This window comes from Capsicum annuum, chromosome 9 (genome assembly GCF_002878395.1).
Source record: "Capsicum annuum cultivar UCD-10X-F1 chromosome 9, UCD10Xv1.1, whole genome shotgun sequence".
NCBI lineage: Eukaryota > Viridiplantae > Streptophyta > Magnoliopsida > Solanales > Solanaceae > Capsicum > Capsicum annuum.
The window spans coordinates 40244224-40253133 of NC_061119.1; the positions used below are offsets into that span (position 1 = coordinate 40244224).

General features: G+C 40.0%; 1 pseudogene; it reads left to right on the plus strand.

The window, feature by feature from the left end:
* The first annotated feature begins 4225 nt into the window (after nucleotides 1-4225).
* LOC107841571 lies at nucleotides 4226-8001 on the plus strand (annotated as a pseudogene).
* Nucleotides 8002-8910: the final 909 nt, after the last annotated feature.

Genomic DNA, 8910 nt, shown 5'->3' on the forward strand with positions numbered 1-8910 from the left:
TTTTTTTTTAAAAATTTAAACCCGTATATATCCGCAATTCGCCTCGCCCCGCACTATTTAAAAAAAAAACTTACTCCAATCCGCCCAACACCCACATAGCCTAAAATACGTACCGCCCCTCATAATCTAAAATTTGCACCACACTGCACCCGCACCGCCCTATTATCATTTCTAATTAGTTTTGTGGTTGAAAAAGTTTGAAGGTTGAACTAAATTTCAGTGCAAAAGTTAACGAGGTTATCCATCAAGTAGTTTCATGTTATATAGACAACCTTCTATTCTCGTAAAGAAATATTTTGACGTTTTTTATTGCAGTTTGGTGTTTTTTTTGTGCAGTTTATTGACGTTTTTAATGTATTTTTTGTGTAGTTTGACATAATTTTTGGTGCAGCTTGGTGATGGTTTGATCTAGTATTTTTGTGTAGTTTGGTGATTTTTTTGAGTATTTTAATGTTGTAATTTGGTCAAATTTGATGCAAACTGTTGTTTTTTGTACTTTTAAGCTATTTTCTGAAGAGAGAAATTTGAGAATAAGATGTCTAAGAGAGAAATAATAGAGAAATTAGTGATAGAGAAAATGTAATGGAGAAATATGAATTCCCATTAGTATAAATGAAAGTTATTTGTATAAGAATATACAAGAATATATAAAGACCAAATTTGATAAATTTTTAGATAGTTAAAGAACTAAAATTGATAAGTGTATATTTAAAGGATTATATTAGACCTACTCTATTATATTTAGAGACCTTCTCTCAAGAAAAACGGGTAACGATTTTATATATAAAGTTATTTAATACATGTTAATGATGAGAGGTGTATGTATATGTAGAATTAGTCAAGATGCATGTAAGCTGACCGACACACTAGAGGTTATCAAAAAATAAAAGCGGCTATTGATTAATGTTATTATAATGGAAAGCCAACAACAAATTAGTGAAATTCCACAAATCAGTCTTACCACTGCCTGGGGAGGTTAGAGAGGCCTTCCCGCAATGGAAAGTCATTGTGACGACATCAGGGCCGTAAAGGAACTCCATCAACAACACGAAAGTCGTATACAAACCCTACACAATGCTTAATTGGAACGCTTCTCCTCTCTACAGACCGTAGTACACGACATTGTCTCTTCCCTCAACCTCTCTCTTAAAACCATTTCCCCATTCAATGGAAAACCCGTTACCCCCTTACCCACCCCCTCCCTAATGTCCCGAAAGTTAAACGTGTTTTAGAACTTTCTATAAAAGTATCGCTGATGAGTGTGGGGCCTGTTGTTGGTTGTGAGGGCGATAGGTATGGTGTGTTTGTTGGAGAGGGTGCCGTTTACTGTTGTTGATTCGTTGACGTCGTTGAGGAAGTTGGAGAGTGAGGAGTTGGAGGATGCGGAAAAGTTGGCGTCTAGGGAGCTTGGAAGGGAGTCAGGGGTGGGTAGTAGCGATGGAAGTGGCGTTGAAATTGATGGCGGAGGATAATGCTTGTGTTAAATTAGAGAATTTTGTGGTTAGTGGTAAATCTAGGATTATGGGGTTCAACGTTGATAGGACTAGGTTGTTGAAAGAACTGTGGGAGAGTAAGCATGTTTCGGAACTTTCTAGAAGTATTGTTGTTAATGAGAAGGAGAAAATAGTAATTGATGAGTGTTGAGGGCCGTTGTCGGTTGTGAGAGTGATGGTTGCACTGTGTTTGTTGGAGAGAGTGTCTTTTACTGCTATTAATTTGTGGACATTGTTGAGGAAGTTGGAGAATGATCTGTTGGAGGATGTTGAGAAGGTGGTGAGTAGGGAGCTTGGAGGGGAGTCGGGGGGATTGTAGCGGTGGAAATGGTGTTCATATCGATGGCTGAGGATAATGGTTGTGTTGAATTGGAGAATTTTGTGGTTAGTGGGAAATCTAGGATTATGGTGTTGAATATTGATAGGAATAGGTTATTGAAAGAAGCAGAATGAGGGGAGTGTTAGTGGAGGAAATCGGGGTAATAAGGAAATGGTGAAAAGAGGGAGTGATAATGGAAGAAGAGTTTCTGGAATGGGAAGGGCAATGAGTTAAATGTGGAGCATTCACATATGCAGGGGATGACAGGTATATCTCCGGGGAATATGGGTGGTTCGAGAGGTGGGCATAGAGGAATGGTGGGTACGATGGGGATGCTGAGAGGTGTTGGTGTTCCACCTCCGATGCCTAGACCACCAATGTTGCCAAATGGGCTCGTAGGAGGAGGAAATTCTATTGCTTTGAAGGCTAGGACAGAAGAAGATGTGAGGAAAGATTTAGGGAATATGTTGAATAAGAAAAGCTTTAGGTAAATGCAGAAATCGAAAACTGGAGAGGAGTTATTGGACCTTATTCGTCTGCCCACAGTGAAGGAATCTGCCATTGCTGCAAGGGTATTGGATAATCCCCGTTTTCTTTTGAATTCATTTATCAGAGCTTTGTGTTTCCAATTTCAGAAACTTTTTGTTTGATAATTTCTATAGATATAAATTTCTCGCAGATATCATGAATTGATTAATTTTGCATTCCTTGATATAATGCATTATGGAAATAAGTGAAACTTGCTAAGTCACAGCTGCTTCATATTTCTACTTGAATTGCGGTGTGCCAAATTTGTTTCTTCTTCTTTTTAACTTTGTTATATTTTGCATTTTAGTTGAACGGGGTTCCTCCTAACCTTATTGATCCCTCTCTATAAGAATAAGGGGGACATTCAGAGTTGCAATAACTATAGGGGGATTAAGTTATTGAGTCACTCTATGAAGATCTGGGAGAGAGTGGTCGAGGTGAGGCTGAGACGGATAGTGTCTATCTCGGAAAACCAGTTCGGATTTATGCCCGGCCGCTCGACGACGGAGGCAATCCACCTGGTACGGAGGTTGGTGGAGCAGTATAGGGAAAGGAAGAAGGATCTGCACATGGTGTTTATCGACCTGGAAAAGGCTTACGACAAAGTCCCCAGGGAGGTACTGTGGAGATGCTTGGAGGTGAGGGGAGTACCACAGGCATATATCAGAATAATTAAGGATATGTATGAGGGAGCGAAAACCCAGGTGAGGACGGCGGGAGGAGACTCAGAGCATTTCACTGTCCGGACAGGATTGCATCAGGGATCTACTCTTAGTCCCTTTTTGTTTGCATTAGTAATGGATGTGTTGACGCGGCGTATTCAAGGGGAGGTGCCGTGGTGTATGCTCTTTGCAGACGATGTAGTTCTGATAGATGAGACTCGAGGGGGTGTAAATGACAAATTAGAGATGTGGAGGCAAACTCTTGAGTCTAAAGGGTTCAGGGTGAGCAGAAGCAAGACAGAGTATGTGGAATGTAAGTTTAATGAAGTGAGGCGAGAGAATGAGGTAGTAGTGAAGCTGGAAGCACAGGAGGTATGTAAGAGGGACAAGTTCAAGTATCTCGGGTCCGTGATCCAGAGTAACGGTGAGATTGACGAGGATGTCTCGCACCGTATTGGGGCGGGATGGATGAAGTGGAAACTCGCGTCGGGGGTGCTGTGTGATAAGAAGGTGCCGCCCAAGCTTAAAGGCAAATTCTATCGGGTGGTAGTCCGTCCGGCCTTGCTGTATGGAGCGGAGTGTTGGCCAGTTAAGAACTCCCACATCCAAAAAATGAAGGTGGCAGAAATGCGGATGTTGCGCTGGATGTGTGGACTGACTCGAGGGGATAGAGTTCGGAATGAGACTATCCGGGAGAAGGTTGGTGTGACTTCAGTGGAGTGTAAGATGCGGGAAGCACGATTGAGATGGTTCGGACACGTGAAGAGGAGGGGCATGGATGCCCCGGTCCGTAGGTGTGAGAGGCTAGCGTTGGATGGTTTTAGGCGAGGTAGGGGTAGGCCGAAGAAGTACTGGGGTGAGGTGATTAGGCGGGACATGGAACAGTTACAGCTCACCGAGGACATGACCCTAGATAGGAAGGTCTGGAAGACGCGAATTACGGCAGAAGAGTAGGGCCAGATTGGGTCGCTAGTGTAGGGAATTACTTGGTGGGGGTTTTTATTTTGTTATTCCCGTTATGACTCCGTATTCAGTGTTCCATGCCTATTACGAATCTGTGTGCTTCCCTCTGCTTTCCCCTGTTTTATATTCCTTATGGGCGCCGTACTTATGTTATGTCATCTGCTTCTGTGCTTTACTATGTGTTTGTGTGATGACTTGTGCCTGAGCCGGGGGTCTTTCGGAAACAACCTTTCTACTTCATCAGAGGTAGAGGTATGGACTGCGTACATCTTACCCCCCCAGACCCCACTGAGTGGGAATACACTGGGTTTGTTGTTGTTGTTGTTGTTGCTCTGCTCCACGTCTTTTCTTGTCTATTGTTTCTTTGTTAAAGCTTTTGTTGTGCATTATCTCATATTAATTGATGCCTTATCTCATATTAATTGATGCCTTTTTAAATTTGAATTTCCTACGTTGTTCTGCTGCACGTGTTTTCGTGTCTCTTATTTCTTTGCTAAAGCTTTTGTAGTGCATTATCTCATATAACGGAAGGGATATATTTGGACCTAAACTCAAAAAAGAGATACATTTAAATTATTTTTGATAATACATGAATGTATTTGACTCTTTGTCATAGAAATATTCTCCCACAAAAATAGATCTACTTCTTTCAAACCTCCTCAGATCCTATTTGTGACCTTACACTGCACTATATTATTGACTTGTTGTATACTCTTCCTGTTTTAATTTATTTGTCCTACTTTTCATTTTAGTCCATTTAAAAAAGAATGCTCCTTTCCGTCTTTAGCATCACGTTAATTGCAATTTTCCATGTGGCATTGTTTAAGACCACAAGATTAAGGACATTTTTGGTACATTTGACATATCTTAATTTAAACCACAAGATTCAATAGTTTCTTTACTTTCTTAAACTCGTGTCAAGTCAAAATATATCAAAGAAATTGTAACGGATGGAGTAATTTTAAAAAATTAGAATGTGTTTAATAATCAGCAAAGTTGGATGCTGAGCAGGATTATTTCCTGATTTTCCCTCTTTCGTTCAACATAAAGAAACCCTAGCTCAAAACCTTCTCCACTAATAGACCTCGCGATCTGAATCTAAGATTGAAGAAAACTACCAACAATGGAAAGTCACTCTGACGGCACCTGATGAAATCACGGCTGTGAAGGAGCTCCGGCAACAACACGAAACCTGTATACAAAGGCTATGCAATACTCAATTGGAACTCATCACCTCTCTACAAACCAAAATACCCGACGTTGTCTCTTCACTTGACCTCTCTCAAGACCATTTCATCCTTCAATGGCAGACCCTTTACCCCTTTACCCAACCCCCTCCCTAATGCCCCTAACCATAACCCTAATTTACCTGTCCCCAAGATCAAATGTGTTTCGGAACTTTCTAGAAGTGTTAGTGAGAAGGAGAAGATGGTAATTGATGAATATGGGGGATCTTTGTCGGTTGTAAAGGCGATGGTTGCTGTGTATTTGTTAGAGAGAGTACCATATACTGCTATTGATTCATCTTCTTTGTTAACGAAGTTGGAAACTGATCATTCACATATGGCTGCTGAGAAGGCCGCGATTAGGGAGCTAGGAGGGGAGTCGGGGGTGATAATGGCATTGAAATCGATGGCGGAGGATAATGGCTGTGTAGAATTGGAGAGTTTTGTAGTTAGGGGGAAATGATTATGGTGTTAAATATTGATAGGACTAGGTTATTGAAAGAATTTCCGAAAAGCATGCAGAATGAGGGAAGTATTAGTGGAGGAAATCGGAGTAATCAGGAAATGGTGAAAAGAGGGAGTGATAATAGAAGAGTATTTGGAATGGGAAGGGCAATTAGTGAAATATGGGAGCATCCACATATGCAGGGAATGACAGCTATGTTTCCTGGGAATATGGGCCTACCGAGAGGTAGGCATAGAGGAATGGTAGATATGCTGGGGATACCAAAAGGTGTTGGTATTCCACCTCCGATGCGTAGACTGCCAATGGGGCCGAATGGGCCTGTAGGAGGAGGAAATTCTATTGCTTTGAAGCCTAGGACAGAAGAAGATGAGATGAATGATTTACAGAATATGTTGAATAAGAAAAGTTTTAGGGAAATGCACTGGAGAGGAGTTATTGGACCTTATTTATCGGCCCACTGCGAAGGAATCTGCTGTCCCTGCAAGGGTATTAGACAATCCTACTTTTTTGAACTCATCCATTGCGGCTTTCTGTTATCCATTTCAAAAACTTTCTGTTTGATAATTTCTATAGATATAATTTTCTCGCAGATAAAATGAATTGATTAATTTTTTCATTCCTTGGTACAATGCATTATGGAAATAAGTGAAACTTGTTAAGTCACAACTATTTCATATTTATACTTGAATTGCGATGTGCCAAATTTGTTTCATCTTCTCTCTAACTTTGTCTTTTTTTCATTTTAATTGAAATGGATCCTCTTATCTTATCATTTGAATTTCCTATGTTTGTCTCTTTCCGAAAGATTTTGTAGTGCGGTATCTCATACTAATTGCTGCTTTTTTATTTAAATTGTATTTCAGTTCAAAAGTAAAGGTGGTTCCTGGGTGAAAGAATATTGTTCGGCTTTAACAAAGGAAGATTCTCGATACCAATCTGGTTCCTACATTGCATGTGATAAGGTTAGACCAAGTCGTTTTAAGTGTCACTGCTTTAAATATCTTATTGAAGCTTTTAAATTGTTACCATTTGTTTTGAACATAGGATGGTAGTCTGAACCATTAATGAATATTATAGATGGTGTCAATCACAATGTTATTGAAAGTCATTGCTTTGTCGATTAAAGTGATGAGAATAGAGGGGTCATCGCTTTATGGGCAAATCTGGGTGCTAGTGTTTAATGTGCGCCTCAAAAAGTGACACATAAAGTAACCCAACAATAAACAGCCGATTCGTTGATTCTCAACTTTGAGGAGCTGGATTAAATCAACATTGTTGCATATTAGATGTCAAAATCAGTTGTTTTGTTGAATTTTGAAGTTCATTGTACTAAATAAATATATGTATGATTTTTATTTTCTGTGAACTGTGCACTATGCTTTAATAAAGCATGCACTCCATTTCTTGATTTTCCCTTAAACAAGTCCGACAGATCTTGACGCTTTTTGTGTTTTTTCGCTTTCCACTGGTTTATCCGTACCCTTATTTCGGATAGATATGGTAACTTTATTATGATGCATTTTAGGTTTATCATTACCTTTATTTCGGATAGACATGGTAACTTTATTATGATGCATTTTAGGTTCATTTTCGGCGAATAATTGCTGCGCATACTAATGTCAACTTGGGTGATTGCTCTTATCTTGATACTTGCCGTCATATGAAGGTGGTTTCCATGACTAACTTGCTTACAGAAGAATTGGCTTATATCTGTTGGAAATAGATCACTTATGCTCATTTAATTGGCAGACGTGCAAATATGTACATTATGAGCTTGACTCGACACCAGATGTATCAGCCCTGGTGATGGGAGCAGCTACCTTGCCCCCTCCCAAGCCTTTGAAGCCTCAACATGCTCATTACTGTTCAGAAGTAGAGCTTGGTGAACCACAATGGATTAATTGTGACATTCGGTCATTTAGAATGGATATTTTAGGGCAGTTTGGAGTTATAATGGCTGATCCACCATGGCATATTCATATGGAATTGCCTTATGGGACAATGCCTGATGATGAAATGCGCACTCTAAATGTTCCTGCACTGCAAACTGATGGTCTTATATTCCTGTGGGTCACCGGACGTGCAATGGAGCTTGGACGGGAATGGTTGGAGTCCTCCTCTCACTTTCAATTATAAAGCATCTTCTTTGCTAGATGATAACAAAAACTAGACATGTACAGCCTGGCCTAGATACGTAAAATCTGAAGTATGTCCCTGCATAACAGAAAAGGCCCTTTGATAGTTTGTGCTTTTTAAGTTGATTATCATTCTTGTAAAATATCCTTTATTATCGGAGAGTGACTTGACTATAATTCTTGTGGAATATCATTAACAATTGATAGCACTACTTGTGGCTTTTTGGCTGTTGAAATGATGCAACTAATGGGGATCCTATAAAAATGGGCATGCTAAAAATCGTTTCTGATATTTCTTCCAATTTATGCACCCAAGGGTGTGGCTTAGTGGTCAATCAAGTGGGTTGCGAACTATGAGGTCTCAGGTTCAAATCCTAGCAAAGTAGTAAATAGTAGTATATCAAGCTAAACACTCAACAAGAAATAAACCCTACACCACTAAATCTCTGCATTTATATAGTCGCTGCATAACCTGTCTTAAAACGAAACGGCCCCTCAAGTATCTTGGTTCTTTCATTTTCACACCGATGATAATAATTGATATAATATTTACTCCCGAACATTAAGCTTCTAGAATTTGAAATATCCTGCTCTTTGGCTCTTACTAACAACTGTTTCTTCCCTATTTATGTGCATTATGACAATCTCGTATGGTTTACCATCTGGTCTTGTGGTGTTTCAGTCAGCAGGTGGTCTTAGAGTTTGCTATATATCTATGATAGTACTCACCCCTCATCCAAAAAATATATGACACACAAAGAGTCTGAACTAGGACTTGTTATTTAAAGAATAGGCAGGTCTGAATGTTTTTCTAAATTATTGAACCAAACATTCAAAACTTATAGGAAGAAAATAGCATTAGAAGCTTGTGTCTTGTGGTACATTTGACTTGTTCTAGTTGGAGTTTGCGAGGTCCTTTGGGCTGGTGGTGGTGAACTCGGGCTTCCCGAAGAAGGACGATCACCTGAGCACCTTTCGAAGCGCGATAGCCAGGACCCAGATTGACTTTTTGTTTCTTAGGAAAAAGGATAGGGCGTTGTGTAAGGACTGTAAGGTCATCCCGAGTGAGAATCTTTCGACCCAGCATAGGCTCTTAGTTATGGATTTGGGTATAAAGA